This window comes from Diceros bicornis, chromosome 6 (assembly GCF_020826845.1).
Source record: "Diceros bicornis minor isolate mBicDic1 chromosome 6, mDicBic1.mat.cur, whole genome shotgun sequence".
In the NCBI taxonomy this organism is placed as follows: Eukaryota; Metazoa; Chordata; class Mammalia; order Perissodactyla; family Rhinocerotidae; genus Diceros; species Diceros bicornis.
In genome coordinates this window covers 88285000-88301034 of record NC_080745.1, presented here as the reverse complement: position 1 = coordinate 88301034, position 16035 = coordinate 88285000, and positions in this window count along the sequence as shown.

The window sequence follows — 16035 nt, the reverse complement described above, 5'->3', positions numbered from 1 at the left end:
TGCCAAAGTGTGGAGGTGGGAGTGGCCAGTGGGGTGGTGCGTGGGAACAGGAGAGTCACCCAGTTGGCTGCAACACATGGTGCAGGGGGCTTGGTGAGAGGAAGGGGGGTGGGGTTTGGCATGAGGGGGCAATTGGTTCTGTCTAGGTTAAGAGCTAGACAATTCTTATTTCTATGTAAGGAAAAACAAAACTGGATTTCTAGAAGCATGGCTATGAAAAACAAGCTCCAGACCACAATTAGGAAACCAAAAGAAATCAAGGTGCGCTTAATGGAAGTTAGGCAGCAGAGGTAATAAAAGAAAACTCAGGTAGCTACCTAAAATGAAGTGGACTCTGGGTCCACTAGCCAGGCAACATGTATTTTTTTAAACCTATAAATGAACTTGTCTGTGACTTCCCACTCCATAAAATGTAAATTAAGCCATCGTCCTTTTCCACTGAGTTCTGAAATATATGGTTTTTACCTTTGCGAGTGAACTAACTACATGGACAGACATTCTGGCGTTGCTTCCATGTGAGGGATAGCAAAGAAGATGGAGAGCTTTGGCAAAATGTTCACATTTTGTAAATGAAACAGAATAATAACTTGATTTTTCAAAAGAATAAGGTTTTCATTACAAATATAAGCACATTTATGTTAGAAAATTCAAACAGCAGCAAAACACAAAAAGGCAAGAAAATGCATTGTCCTACTACCCAAAGAACAAAATTTTTAATACTTTGGTGTCACATTATGATTTTGGAACATGTTTTAAATACTGAGTGACTTCAATGTTCATCCCTCCTCCCCCCAAACCCCTCATTCATTGTGCTTATCAGTGAGATTTGGCATTAATATTTATATCTCTTTTGACTTTAAGAGTCAATTCTCCTTTGAACTCAGATTTCGTGTGGGATACAGGGGATCATCTTGATATTAAATGACAGAGAAAATTTATTCTCTGATATGGGTGAAACCAGCTCTGTGCCTATTTTTTTTTTTTTTTGTAGGGTCTGGGGAAAACTATAAATGGAGGTCTGCACAGTATATGTCTAAATATCTGTAGTTATATATTAAGCCAACAAATTGTTAATTATGTTCTAGTCTCCTTCTTTGATTGACACACCTTCATCACAGCCACCCCTTGGAAACTATTAAAATATGTCTATCCTCCGACCTTCCTGGTAGATGCCCCTTGGCCAGCCCTCAGGCACAGGGGCAAATACACCAGGTCCTCTGGGGGCCCGGCCTGGGTAGCAGCCTGAGTGGACCCAGAAGCAGGCTTGGAGCCATTCAGGCAGGATCCCTGGAGCTCCAGGGGGCCTATCTCCCTGTGGGCAGGGGCGTGGCTAGAGCAGGAGCCCCTCTGGCTCTGTTGTGAGTCAGGCATTCCATGTTTCATATGTCAGGTGGTGTGCTGGCTGCTGGGGATGCAAATATGAGTAAAAACATTCTAGTGAGAACAGGCAGAAACTTTCAAATAAATACCCCCCAAACTGTGAACTTGCAACTATGAATTGACCCAGTCAGGAAAGTCAGGAAGGAGGTAACTAGGCAACAAAGGGAAGAAAAGAGAATTTGAGCACAGGCCAAGTCCTGGCAGCAGTGGAGAGCCTGGCCAGGGCAGGCACGGGAAGATGGTGGCGAGGCTGGGGCAGAAGAGGTGTGAGGCAGGGCTGGAGAGGCAGGTGGGCACCGACCAGGAAAGGCCTCCGTGGTCTTGTCAAGAAGTTTCTCTGTATCCTCAGTGAAAGGCTTTGAGCAACGGGTCACATGATCAGAGTAAATGAGGCTACCCCAGGCTTTTGAATTGGCCCAGGCTAGACATGCTGGTCCTTTAGACCAGTGGGTGATAGAGGAGATGGACAGAGGCAGACAGGCTCCAGGGAGATTTAGAAAGTGAAATGGCCCGGGCTTTGGGATGGATTGGATTAGGGACGAGGAGGAAGTGGGTATCAGGGATGCCTGGTGGATGAATGGGATGGACAAGCTAGGAACACTGAGAGAGGGTAGGTTGGAAGGGTGAGTAGGTCATGAGTTGGCTTTGGGACCTGTGAGTTTGAGGTGCCTTTGGGTCATCTAAGAGGGCAGCCAGCAGGCAAGAGGATATACCACTTGAGCTGTAAAAAGGGCTCGGGGCTACAGATTTGTGTGTGGGAGTCATCTCCGTAGAGATGGTGAGTGCAAAGTCATGGGTGTGATGCCTGGAGAAAGACTGCCTGCTGACCTGGGAGAAATTAGACAACCCGAGCTTGCAATGCAGAAGAGAATCTTAAGAATGAAATCACACGAGCGGTGAACTAAAATGAGAACGAGATACCTTCCAGCAACCTTGCACGTGACATTTGTCAATGCAAACAGACTTGTCATGCACAAATCACCTGCAACAACAGAGAGGATTATGGATGAGTTGGTCACCATCGCACGGGGTCTTTTTGTGTTTGTGCGTCTAAATCAGGTTCTTGTCACTTGCACACCATTTTGCAGTGTGTATTTGTAAATATGTCTTGCCAGCATATTTTATGCCTCAGTTAATTTAGTTGACATCTAATTTAGTTGACATGTAAAAATAAAATCAATTTTCAGACAAAATACCCATAAAATAAGTGAAATGCTATAATAGGTTTCAAGAAATTAAAATGTAATATATTTAGGCTTCTATTCTAAAGCAATTTCATCTAGAATAGTAGATATTGTAGATGTAATATTTTTCTGAATCTCTGTCAATTACACAGTAATAAATGTTGCTACTACATATTCAGAAATTTATTGCTTGGAGTAGTTTGTCATGAAAAATGAAAATTTTTGTTGGGGTTTCCTTTAAAATGTCAAAGAGCTTAAATGTAAATACTTTGTGTGTTGACGTTCAGCTATAATTAAGCCATGACAATGATTATTACTTTGGATATAAACACTATCAAATTTTCATTGGGTGAGTTCTTTTTTAATTAATATTGAGTTATATTCTGTTTATGATCCTGTTTGCATATGTTTCCTGTCATTTTCCAGTTGTCTGCTTGAATTCTGCTTTTTAATAGTGAGTTAGCAACTGATAATGCGTATTGATTTCAGTTTTGCTTCTAATTTACATTTTTATCTCTTTGGTTGATGTATTTGGCTTAATCATTTTATTTCTATAAGCAGTTGTACAATTTGTTAATTTAGCTAGATGATTAAATTTGGCTTCTAAAGAGTTTGTTTTAGAAAATGGTCCCTGATGTAAATTAGCATTTGGCATTTCCAACATGTCAAAGGGACTGGTCTCTTAAAGATAACTAGAAATGTAACTCTAAATTCTTAAAAGTGGTTTCATAATTTTAAAACCTCTGACTATGTAGAGCTGTATATTCCAGTAGGTGGTGCAAATCCACTCCATTTCAAATGGAAATGTAATTTAAAATTGTGATGTAACTATTTTCACTATAAAAATAATATTTCAACATATTTTCTCAACTGCAAAATTGTTTTCCTCTATTTCTAAAGGAAGCTCAATTTACTCTTTCAACGCTCATTTATGTCTTATTCCATAGGTGCCATTAGGGTAATCATTCTTACAGGAGAGGTGAGAGGGAAAATTAGGGGGCTACAAAAACTGGGGAGACCTGTTAAAAGTTATGAATACAAAGAAAAGTCATTTGCTTGTGTGCTTCAATTCCATAATAAAATGAGCATGATGTGAGTATCAGCATTATTCTAATGGTTTTTATGCCCACATGATGAGCTGAATGCCATGCTTTATCTTTTATAAAAATTGGGGGTATTTCCCTCCTAGGAATCTGATATTCTCATACTAGCACGGAAAATATATATACAAGGATATTCACTGCAGCATATTTCTAAAATTAATTTTTGCTTTTATCACAGTGACACACATGCCTGAGAGGCAGCAAAGTAGGATGATAATGAGCAGAGACTCTGGAGCTGGCCTGCCTGGGCTGGAGCCCTCCCCACCTCTCTCTACCCGTTTCCTTTGCTGCAAAATGCAGATCATTAAAGGCACCTCCCTCAAAGGTATACGATGATTAAATAAGCATATACATAAAGTACTTAAAGCATGCCTGGCACACAGTAAGCACTGTATAAATGTTAACTGTATACTTTTAAAAGTCAAACAGTGCATAAAGGATTGTAATGAAAAGCAGCACTCTTGCCACATCCCTCCTGTCTACCCCTCGTCACTTCCTGGTGGCAGGCACTCACAACTCTTGGCTGTTTTTCCTGTTAGTTACCACCATAACTTTAAATATTATTCTTATACAGATATTTCTTTTTAACTATTTTATCCTGTTTTAAGTGTACAATTCAGTGACATTAAGCACATCCACAACGTTGTGCAGCTATCACCAGTATCCATCTCCAGAAATTTTTACCTTCCCAAACAGAAACTCTGCGCCCGTTAAACAATAACTCTCCATTCTCCCCTCCCCACCAGCCCCTAGTAACCTCTATTCTATTTTTTATCTCTATGAATTTGCCTATGCTAGGTATCTCATATAAGTGAAATCACAATATTTGTCCATTTGTGACTGGCTTATCTCCCTTAGCATAACGTCTTCAAAGTTCATTCATGTTGTAGCATATTTGAATTTCATTCCTTTTTTAAGGCTGACTAATATTCATCATATGTATATGCCACATCCTGTTTATCCATTCATCTGTCTACGGACATTTAGATTGTTTCCACCTTTCGGCTGTTGTGAGTAATGCTGCTGTAAACATTGACGTACAAATATCTGTCTGAGCTTCTGCTTTCAATTGTTTTGGGCAGCTATTTATTGATTTATCAGCTTTTTACATTATCTTGTGATTTCCAGACATGGTAAATCAGACAGATGATGACTTAATTACAACAAACTCTCTACCTTTCTGTATATACACTCCCCAGACCCACCCCCATGTAGTTTTCACTAAATAAAATACCAGTGTTTTCCCTATTGTAACTTACAAATGTTGTCAACTGTCAGACTAGAGCCAGAGTGCTCTAGTCTGTTGTCACTTTTCTGGAATACTTGTCATATTTTTCTGGAGTTAACAATGGCAGCAACTTGACGTTTGCCAGATTTTCTATGTATCATCCTGACGTTTTCCTTAATGCTCTGCTTACGTGTTGAGCAAGCACAGGAATTCTTTGTTGTTTTGTTTTAGTCTTTTCTATTTTTCCTCTTTTCCTGGAAGCCCAGTGCCCTCCTGCTCCAGCCTGGAGTGGGTGTTCCCTTGGACCACTGTATCCTGTAGCTTCCCTTTTCCACCATCCTGAGACTTCTCTTCTTTCTCGTGTTGTTTCCTGCATCCCATCCTTGTTGTTCAAAACACATCCTTTGCCAGCTTCCTGAGAAAAGGTACATGGGAGGTAACAATGTTGAGTTCTTGCACATGATAAAAATATATTTTTCTACCCTCCTTATTTTGGTAGATAGTTTGGCTGGGAATAGAAATCTGGATTGAAAATCACTTTGATGCGGTATCCTTTAAGGCACCTTTATTGGTTTTAACTTTCAGTGTTGCTGCTGAGAAACCTTATGCTACTTGGATTCTTATTTCCTGTTTTATTTTGAAAAATTTCAAACCTCCTATAAAAAAACTAAAGAACAGAATAATGAACACCTGACTACTCCACACCTAGCTTCATTATTGTTAACATTTTGCCACATTGGCTTCCTCTGATTTCTTCTCTGTCTCCCTCTCCCTGTCTGTCTGTCTATCTATCTATCTATCTATCTATCTATCTATCTATCTATCTATCTATCCATCCATCCATCTACCAAGCTATATTTCTATCCATCTATCTATGCATACATAGATATATCTGTATGGGTGTAATTTCTTTGTTGAATATTTGAAAGGTGCAGATATCATAATGCTTCCATCCTAGATACTTCAGCATGGCTCTTCTAAGAACAAGGACATTAGCCTATATTTGTGCAACACTGTTATCACAGCAAGATATTTAACACTGATAAAATGAAATGCAATATAGAGTATATGAATTTCTCCAAAGGTCTCAAATCATCCTTTGTAGCTGCCTCTCTTCTTTTTTGTTTAAATAAATTTTATTTTTAGAATAGTTTTATTTATTTTTTATTTATTTATTTTTATGAGGAATATTAGCCCTGAGCTAACATCCATGCCAATTCTCCTCCCTTTGCCGAGGAAGACTGGCTGTGGGCTAACATCCATGCCCATCTTCCTCCTCCTTATCTGGGACGCCACCACAGCATGGGTTGACAAGCGGTGCATCTGTGCGCGCTCAGGATCCGAACCCTGGCCGCCAGCAGCCGAGTGCGCGGACTCAACTGCTACACCACTGGGCCGTCCGCCTTTCTTCTTTTTTGATCCGGGATTGAATTGATGCTCCCAGATTGCATTTGTTCATTGTAATGGACACTGTCAGTGCCCTGCATGTGTCTGGAGACCACTCAGTGTGCACTGGCCAGCTTGCAACTGCCGAGAGCTGCATCGCTGTGCCTGAGGGTTTTTCTCCAGAACTGCAGATTGTTAGACTTTCACTGAACTGCCCGTTTTGAGTCCTGTGCTCCCTCAGCTCCGTGTCCCATTTCCTCACCTGTGGAGATTCTCAGCTTAGTTTTGTCCAGAGGTCAGCCTCTGCCCTCCTCCTGGTGCTGTCAGAGTGGAGATGGGGGAGTAGTTGCTTGGCTACATAGGGTGGGAAAGAGGTGAAGGTTTAACCCCTCTGTCTACAATTTTCAAACAATCCTCCATCTTCAGCCCCTGCCCTACCCTACGCCCGCCTTCCACAGTATTTGTGTCTCCCAGTCTTGGGGTCTGTGTGTCACCTGGCTAACTTCCTATTGGCACCTGAGATGTAGCTGCTGCTCTTTGTTGCAACAGCTGCTGTTTCTCCACCTGCTTTTAACGTTCCAAAAATTTGCTGATATCTTTCTTTCGTTATTGTCTCCCCTTTAGTTCTCTTTGTTCTTGTGGGTCTACACCTCTGAGAAATTCCTTTATTGGAGGGTTTCCAGAAAGACAGAAAATAGAAGCATGTGGTAAATTTGCCACGTTGATCCAGAAATTTCTCTGTAGCATATTTTTAATAGAAAAAAACATCATTCATTCAAGATTATCAAGCACCTGTCATGCACCAGGCCTTGGGATGTGGTGGTGAGAGCAAAACCAGGGATAAGACCTGGGTTTATGGAGCTAGTCTAGAGGGGGGACACGAACACATGATGCGTTACAAAATGTGATAGGTGTTTTGAAGGAAGGTTCAGGTTTCTACACTTAAGTGGGAGACCTCACTTTGTCTAGAGGAAATCTGGATTCTCACAGGAAGTGGTGTTTAAGATCTGAAGGATGAATAGGAGTCAGATAGATAAAGGGGCAGGGTGAGGTGTGGGGCAGAGCACTGTACGAAGTAGAGAGTGTGGTTTGTGGAGGGAGTGCAGGAAGGGAGGGGGAAGATGGTTTGAGATGCAGCCAGAGACAAAGGCAGTGGCCAGAGCAGTCAGGAGATTATGGGCCATATTAAAGACTTTGTGTTTATGCTCAATATAATGGAGGCCACTGAAGGGATTATAAGAGTTGACGTTGTCTGATTCATGTTTTCAAAGACCATGGGGTGCAGAATGGCTTGGGAGGAGAGAGCAGGGTGGATACAGGGATTCTAGAAGGAGTCAGTCATCCAGTTGAGAAATAGTGGTCATTTAAACCAGGGTGTTGGAAATAGAATTGGAGAGAGGTGGATGGATTTAAGAGATATGACAGGACTTGGGGATGGCTTGGATTTGGGGAGTGGAGGAGAAAAAGATACCAGGATGACACCTATTTCTTTGGTGTGTGGACCTGGTGGATGGTGATGCCATTCACAGGGACAGGAAACTCTGGAAAGTAACTAGATTTAGGAACTATCAGAAACAACAGAAGAGCGATCAAATAGCTTGTTATAGAGGCAAAATTAGAGCAGCCATGGCTTCAACCAACAGGAAGCCAGAAAGCCAAATAGACTAAGAGTCTATTTGGGTCATGACTCTAGAAAATAGGGTCAGGGTCCAGATCATGGAACCAATGATCAACAAAAGGTTCTTCTAATAAAATTCTAATCTCAGTCTTGAGAGGACAGGATTGAAGACGAGGGCTCAGGAGAGGGAAAATTCAAGGATGTTGGGTAAGCTGCTCCTTTTAAAACTTAAAATCTTCATTTCCAAGGGAAGCTAACCATCTCTGGAGGACCTCATCATCTCAGAGGACCTCAAGGAGGAGACAGATCAGCTTCCAACTCCGGTTGGAGATCCAGGTGGGCTGTATATGACACTAACTGTCTGAAATGGGAGGCAGACCAGGCAGAGCCAAGCGGCCTCTAAACAAAACGGGGTGATGGGCTTCAGTTAGATCTGGTGAGGGGCTGTGCTCTGAGTGGGGCCTCTAGCTGCCTCTCTGGTTAAACTCTGCTAGGTCCTCAGCCCCAACTTCAGCCTCATCCTCTACAATTCTATTCGTCAGGGTTCAGGTGGGAAGTAGAGCTTGCCCTAGATGGTTTAATGAAGACGCTTCAATGAAGGCGCCACTCATAGAGGTATGCGCAGGTTAAGGGTCCATAGGGGATGGCAAGGCTTTGTCACCACCCTGGGACTGAAGGGATGAGGGAGGGAATGATGTTCCTGAAGCCCAGTGAAAACTGGAACCAGGGAGGATGTGGAGTGAAGAAGAGATGACTGGAGAAAGAGTGCCAGAGCAGGAAGGAAGCGGGCAAGAGATATCCCGGGTTTCCTCTCCTTTTTCTGCTCCCATCTCCTATGGCTCAAACCTGCCAGGAAGCCAGAGAGCAAAGGAGGCCAGGTGGTGCTGTTGGCAGGGTCAGCCTGGGTAGGTCTGAGAAGGATGGAGAATGGAGCAGGGAAGGGGGGCAAATGGAGAAGCCCACACACATCCCTTCCAGAACGGCCCACATCGTCGCCCGTGCTCTGCTAGTGACCACAGCCTGTGCCACTGCTGGTGGGAGACGCTTTCCCGAGTGGAGCCTGACCCCGGGATGTGCCCAGACCCCACTGTGCACCCCAGATCTGGCAGGGAGGCTCTCATATACCCACACTCAGAACGAGCATGGAAACTTCTCCCAAGGCCAAATGGAAATGGCATTTGGATTACCCACCATTTGGCCAGATTATCTGCACCATTGCCTCCGTCCATTACTGAGGAGCGCAAGGAGGGGTCTGCTCTGTCCTCGGTGTTCCAGGATGACCTTGTGGGGAGCTGATTACAGACTGTGTGTGGAAAAAGAAGATGTTTGACTGTCATTCTTTTTCTCTCTCTGGTTCAATGAAGCTTGCACTTTGGCCTGTGGCTGGAACCCATATTGAAGAGCCTGTCATTGCTGGAGATTTTTATGGAAGACCTGAATTCAGACTGAAGCAAGGCTTTCCATTAGCAAAGCTGTACAGAATCCATATTTGCCTTTGAGCCTTCCAGTCCCCCCATTTAGTGCTTGGGGGTCCCCTGCTGCACAGCACTTCTCCTCACCCTCATCCCATCCACTTGCCACCTGGCTGCACCCTCCCTGCCAAGTCATAAGAAGGACAGATGCCAACACAGCTGCAGGGACCTCATGTCTGAGCAGAAAAGAGCATGAGAAGAGCAGAGAATGAGAATGAGAGGCAGGATCCAAGGTCAGGCCTGGGAGAGTCCTGGAGAATCCACCTTGGGAATTAGGACCTCTTCCTGGGGGGTCTCCAGTTGGCATGGAGAGCATCTGCCTCTGCCACAGCCTCCTTTACATCCCAAAGCCCTGACTCTATGGAAAGACTTCCAGAGCCTCAGAGTGGGTCCCTAGCTCTGGTCCTGCCAGTCTCTGATTTCCTAGGTCCCCTCCTCCTTCTGCCCTCAGCCACCACAGAGTTCCCATGGGCATATTGACAAAATGTGTGCAATTTAGGGAACCAATAGTATGTTGTAAAAAGAGCTAATTTTTATTTACACCTAACTATGTATCAGGTACTTTTCTGTGCATTTTGCCTATATCAATAGCTTCAATCCTTACAACAGCCCAAAGATGTAGGTACTATTGTTATTATCTCCATTTTACAAATGAGAAAACTGATGCACAAAGAGGCTAGCAACTTGCCCAAGACCATACAACTAGTAAGTGGCAGTGCTGGGGTGTGAAGCCAGCTGGTCACCACCCAAACTGTATTCTGACCCACGGGGCAGTACTGCCTCTGCCACCATCCCTGGCTGGGTTTTCCCAGAATTTTTGCCACTTTTTATACATTTCTAGGTGTTGGTAGTTTTTCCTGCTGTCCAGAGAAATGCTGAGTTATTATCATCCAGGTGGCTTTTGCTTTCAAGTATGACTTAGAGAACAGAGAACAGATAATTCTGGAACTTTTTAAAATTCTGTTTTACTCCACTGAATTGAGTTAGAACAGTGGTTGGCAATTTTTTTGGACCAAAGCGTCCAACTACACTAAAATCCAAAAAACATGGTCAGCAAAGACGCAGGATGAAATGCCTATTTTGTTAACAGAAAAATATATAGCTTTATATTAATGATATTGATATTATGATTAACAAGGGAATAAATTAAATATGGAACTTATCATCTTTAGTCAATAAAATTGAATGGTGGCCTTCTGCTATTTGCCCTTTTAAAGTTTTCATGATAACTTCTTTCCCCTGCCTGTCATACCCCAAAGGGAGGGACTGAGCCCTGTGGGTAACAAATGAGCATGTCTTTTAACGAGAAGGAAGCCACACTTAGGGCAAGAGGGGTCGCTTGACCCTTGGAGTGTGCATCTGGGGCTGTCTGTGCCAGCTGGAGGAAAGCTGAAATTATAGGGTGAGCAGTGGAGCTGTCGTGGAGACCCTGGGATTTGCCAAAAGAAGTCGTTTCCAGGGAGGGGCAGATAGTGTTTTGGGGAGAGTTCAAACCCAGAGTGGGCTGGTGGGCTGGGGTTGGAGTCAGCTACATGGAGGGACCATGGGGACCAGCGAGCTAGAATTCCTTTTTCCCTCCCCTGCCCCTGTTGGGGTGCAGCCTCCTATGGAGGTATCATTCCTGGGCAGAGTCCATACCAAGAGGCTCCGACTTGCAGAAGATAAGGGTGCTGGAGGACTGAGACATGCTCGGCAGTGGTGGACATCAGGGGATCGGCCAGGAACGTGGGTGAGGAGGAGGCCTGTGGAATGGATCCCAGTCTGGGCAGTAGGCTCCTGGGCTTTGAAGTCATTAGCCAGGCCTCAGGTAGAGATCTCTGACCTTAGAGGGAGCAGATTCTGTTCTTTCTTTCCCTTCACTTTCCAGTGGCCCCATTTCTCCCTTTCCCACAGGCCCTCCCCTCGCCCTCAGCCTGCGAGGCCAAGCTTTCTCTCTTTCCCAGTTTCTTGTTTCCTTTCAATGTCAAGAAGGAAACTCATTGGCTCACGCACTAAGTTCAGGGGTATTGCTGGCTTCAGGTGCAGGTTCAGCCTGTGTGACCAGGACCCAAGATCCCTCAGACCCTCCAGGCATGTCTTCCCTATGAGTTGGCCTCAGTCTTGAGGTACTGAGGTGGAAAGGTGGCAGCAGAGATGCCAGCCCACATGCTTTTGGATTCAAATCTGTCAGGAAAGACTGAGATTCTTTCTCAGCTCTAAAACTGAATTTACTTTGCTCTAATTGGCCTGATTGTGTCCTTTGCCCATTCCAGAACAAAACATTATTGCCGGGGGAATGTGATGCTCTGATTGGCTAGTGCTGAAGCAAAGGACAGAATCAACTTCACCTAAATTACATGGAATGACAGTGGGGATGAGACAGAGATAGGGGTTATTGCTGGAAGGAGGGGGATGATGGATGCTAGAGAGGTGAGCCCCAAATATCCTCTACACCCTCAGTTTCTCCAGCACCTCCTTCTCTCATAGCAGCCCCTTTAAATTAAGATCTGGTCTCTTGGAATGAAGCCTGACCCTGATCACTCGTCCAGTGCCCCTGGGACCTACTTTAACCCCTTTGAGGTAGGATCTGTCAAGTGGTCTAGTTACTGTAAAAATTAACACTGGATATTAAAGAAGTCGTGCCAAAAGCTTTTCAATAATACAAAGGATGTATATTCCAAATTGACAAGATCTACCTCTTTTGGGTCTGATTCCTGAGGATGGAAGCTTTGAAACCTTCATGATTGTGTTCAGAGGACCCCATGAGGACTTTTAGGCAGGTCCTAACCTTCCTGCTTAAAGATCTCGGCAGGAATACCGCTGGAACTTGGAACTTCGTTATTCCTCGTTGTTTGACTTTAGGGTCTCGAGGTCTGGGTTAAGGCCAAGTGTCATGGTTCAGCAGACTTTAAGCTTGATAGGATTTCACTTTCCATAATGCAAGGCTTATTAAAGTGGATTCCAAAGGAGCTGATGGGGGAACTTCTCTGCCTGGCATGAGGGTGGAATGACAATCCTTCCAAGCAGATGTATACACAGTCCTCAGTCAGGCTGTGAGTCCTTCAGAGTAGGGACCACCGATTATGCACCATAGTATCTTCAGCACCTAATGCGGGGTGGAAGATTGCCTGTAAAATCCTTTTTCTGGAACACATGCAAATTCATGATTGATCATAGCCAGTCGGGCCTTCTCTGCTTTTAGCAGACCATCACTGATTTTGTCTGTTTCATAGCTTAATTTACATGCCCTTCTCCTTGTCTGGGTCTTGAATTGTTATAAGACATTGATCGTACATTACTTGCTTTGCTATTATGCTTCCTTTTAAAAAATCTTCTGTTTCTGACCACAATAGCAATACACGCTCATTACGGAAATTTGAAAAATTCCAATGAAGAAAAAAACTCAAATAATTCTAAAATTTTTGTGTAACTTTCCATTTTTCCATGAATATGTATATATATTTTTACAAAAGAGGATCATTCTGTATATGTATTTACCTTTATTTTTTAGTGAACAATATAATGTACACATTTTTCTCCCATTCTTCTATGTTATTCATGACTGCATTGGGTTCAGTTGCACTTTCTTTTTTTTTTTAAAGATTTTATTCATTTTTTTCTCCCCAAAGCCCCAGTAGATAGCTGTATGTCATAGCTGCACATCCTTCCAGTCGCTGCATGTGGGACTCGGTCCCAGGATGGACGGAGAAGTGGTGCCTCGGTGCGCGTCCGGGATCCGAACCCGGGCCACCAGTATCGGAGCGCACGCACTTAACCACCAAGCCACGGGGCCGGCCCATCAGTTGCACTTTCAATGATGTTTCATTTTTTTTTTCTCTAACAAAATGTAATGAGCATACTTAGGGGTAAATCTTTGTGCAAATACATGAGTATTTTCTTGGGGTAAATTCTCAGAAGTAGAACTGCTGGATAATAAAATATGGATATTTTTAAGGCTGTTTGGGAACTATTGCTATCAAATTACTCTTTGCTGCCAATAGTAATTTCTTAATTCTCAGTCCTGATGCCAGACCTGGCAGCACTGTCTATCAGTGTCTAAAGTGCTCCTGGCTGCCCAGTGGGGCAGATGTTGCCAAGAGCTGACCTTTGTAGATGAGACTTCCTACTATAGTGGCCCTTTGCTCCTGGTCTTTAAGGATTTAGTGTTTCCCATTGCTTCTTGTTCACGTCTCTTTTAAAGTTGATGGTGAACGCAATCTCCAGTCTGAGATCATGGTTATTCAGGAAGGCAGTGCTGTGCTGTCTGTTGCTCGATTACTTAGCTTTCATTCTTGTGAATTTCCCAATGAACCGCCCGAAGGCATTCTTGTAGGTAAGGGCTTCCCTACTGGAGAGCAAGACCTGCTCTCTGGAGGCCAACTGTAGGGAGGGCTCTGCCATATGGAACTATTCTGACCGCAGGGGTGATTTTGCCTAGGTGGTGCCCCAGTTTCCAGGGATGGCCATGGGGATTTTCCTGGGAAGTGAGCTGAGGTGTTTCAGCAACGCGGCTTTTTAAAACTGTGGGCTGGCCATTCTTGGTGGCCTTTTCAGATGCCAGCAACAATTGGCCAGAGTAGGAGATGCTCGCTGGAACGTCCCTGGGCTGTCCATGCACAAGTCACAGCTGCTCTGGCCAATGGGAAATGAGAGCTAATTTGCTCCAAGGGCCCTAATTGGCTGATGGTGCAATTCTGTGCCTACTATTTCAAGGCTGTGCTTCTAGCCCCAGTTTGGCAGGCTTGCTCCAGACATCTGGCAACAATGATCAGAATGCCTCTTTCTTCAAGGAGGCTCACAATCGATTCATCTATGGACTCACAAGGAAGGGCTCATTTAGTAGAGCCAACATGTTTCAAAGAAAAGTATATTTTCATTAACTAGTCTCAAAGCAGTAATTATATGTTCAGAGAACACAGGAAAAATTTATTTCTAAATATTGGCAGTGAAAGGTTGAAGGCGGTGTGTGCATATGTGTGTGTGTGTGCATGTGTGTGTCCAACGTGTTGCATGTGTTTTAAATAAACCTAGCGTCTTCCCCTCTAAAAGGAAGCAGGAAATACAATTGTAGACTTTGAAATTTAATTTTTAGCAACAGGATGTGTTTCTAAATACTGCTAATATATCAAAAGGAAAATGTGTAGTTAAAGGCTTTAAAATTGCTATCAAAGCAATTGTGAAGCAAATGAGGTGCCTTTTTTTTTTTTTTTGAAAGGATGGTGGTGTCTGAACACTGAAAACCAAATTTCAACCAAGGATCAAAAGCAACAGTGGTGTCTATGCATGAGATGCAGCTGAACTTCGATGCTCCCTGATCTGATTCACAGTTTATAATCACAGTTATCACAGAACCATTAAAAGCCTATTAACTTGAATTCCCACAATTCCTTGAGGGCAAGGGCAGAGAGAGAGCAAAATAACTTTGAATGTAAATGCAACACAACGTTGGAAAGGAGAGAATCTCTTTTAATTATGCCAGTGAAGGAAGATGTCTTATGGATGCATCTACCCTAGCAGATGGCTGATGAAAGAATACAACAGGAAGTCTTAGGACGCTGGGGACGTTATAAAAATGATTTTCTCTGCAAAGAGTCTGGGAAAGTGTCCGCCCGTTTCAGACCTCCTTCTGGGAGGAGGCAGAGTAGATGACTTGTTAAAATGTGTTAACTGCTCGGTAGGTTGGCTGGACAAACACTGCTCAGTGTCCGATTGAATCCGCCTGAGAAAGATTCTCAGCCCCATTTGGTGGAAGCAAAAACCCGACAAATATTCAAGCCATTGTCATGAGAGAAATTTGATTTCATGTTTTTTCACCCTTCAGTGCCTTTGCTGACATTTCCCCTAACGATGCTGTTATGTGCCTGACAGTAAGACAGTGCAGTCAATACGCTGTCCTGAGACTTCAGATGAAATGGAGAGTTCTTCGCTCACCACAGAACAATTGGGGGCATCATACAGCAGTGGGCTGTGTGCGTACCAATGACGGAGTCTGTTCCCAAATCTCTCAGCCCACCGCGGTGAGGTACCCACCTTTGCATTGGGATGCTGCCCCTAAACGGTCCACACTCACATGCCCCCAGCGAGCTGGACTCAGTCCTCCCCTCGCCTTTGTAAAGGGATATTGGAATCACCTGATGAGGGGAAGTGCTTTCTCTCTGTCCTCTCCTGCACTGATTCTGAAAGAACTAATTCCAATCGATCCACCCTCACCTAAAATAAGGTCTTCCTGCACGAGTTACCTGCATTCACTGCCCAGTTTGCTCTCGTTCCCGCGATGGATAAAGCCAATGGCTTGGTCCAGAGGGAGTGGGTTATTGACGAAGTGCTTAACTAGGCTCACAGCCCTGATGTGGTCATTCTCCTACAGTCAAAACGACTGGACCGTGGCACGGAAGAACCGTGAATCTGGTTTATCTCATTTGCCTGAGCCACAGTTGAATCAATGGGGCAGCAATCTAAATTAAACATTAAGACAAGCACACTGCAGCACGTTTATGTAACTGTGCAGAGAAGCAGCATGTGTCTCAGGTCCTCCAGGGAAAACACTATCCACTTCTCCACTTCCACATCAGGCACACTGAAGGTTGGTGTGGTACAGTCTAGAAAGATTTTGAGCGCCTGAGGAAAAACCTTTTAGGTAAATACGATGCAAACTCTTTCAGCCTCCTACTTTGGCTTCCAAATC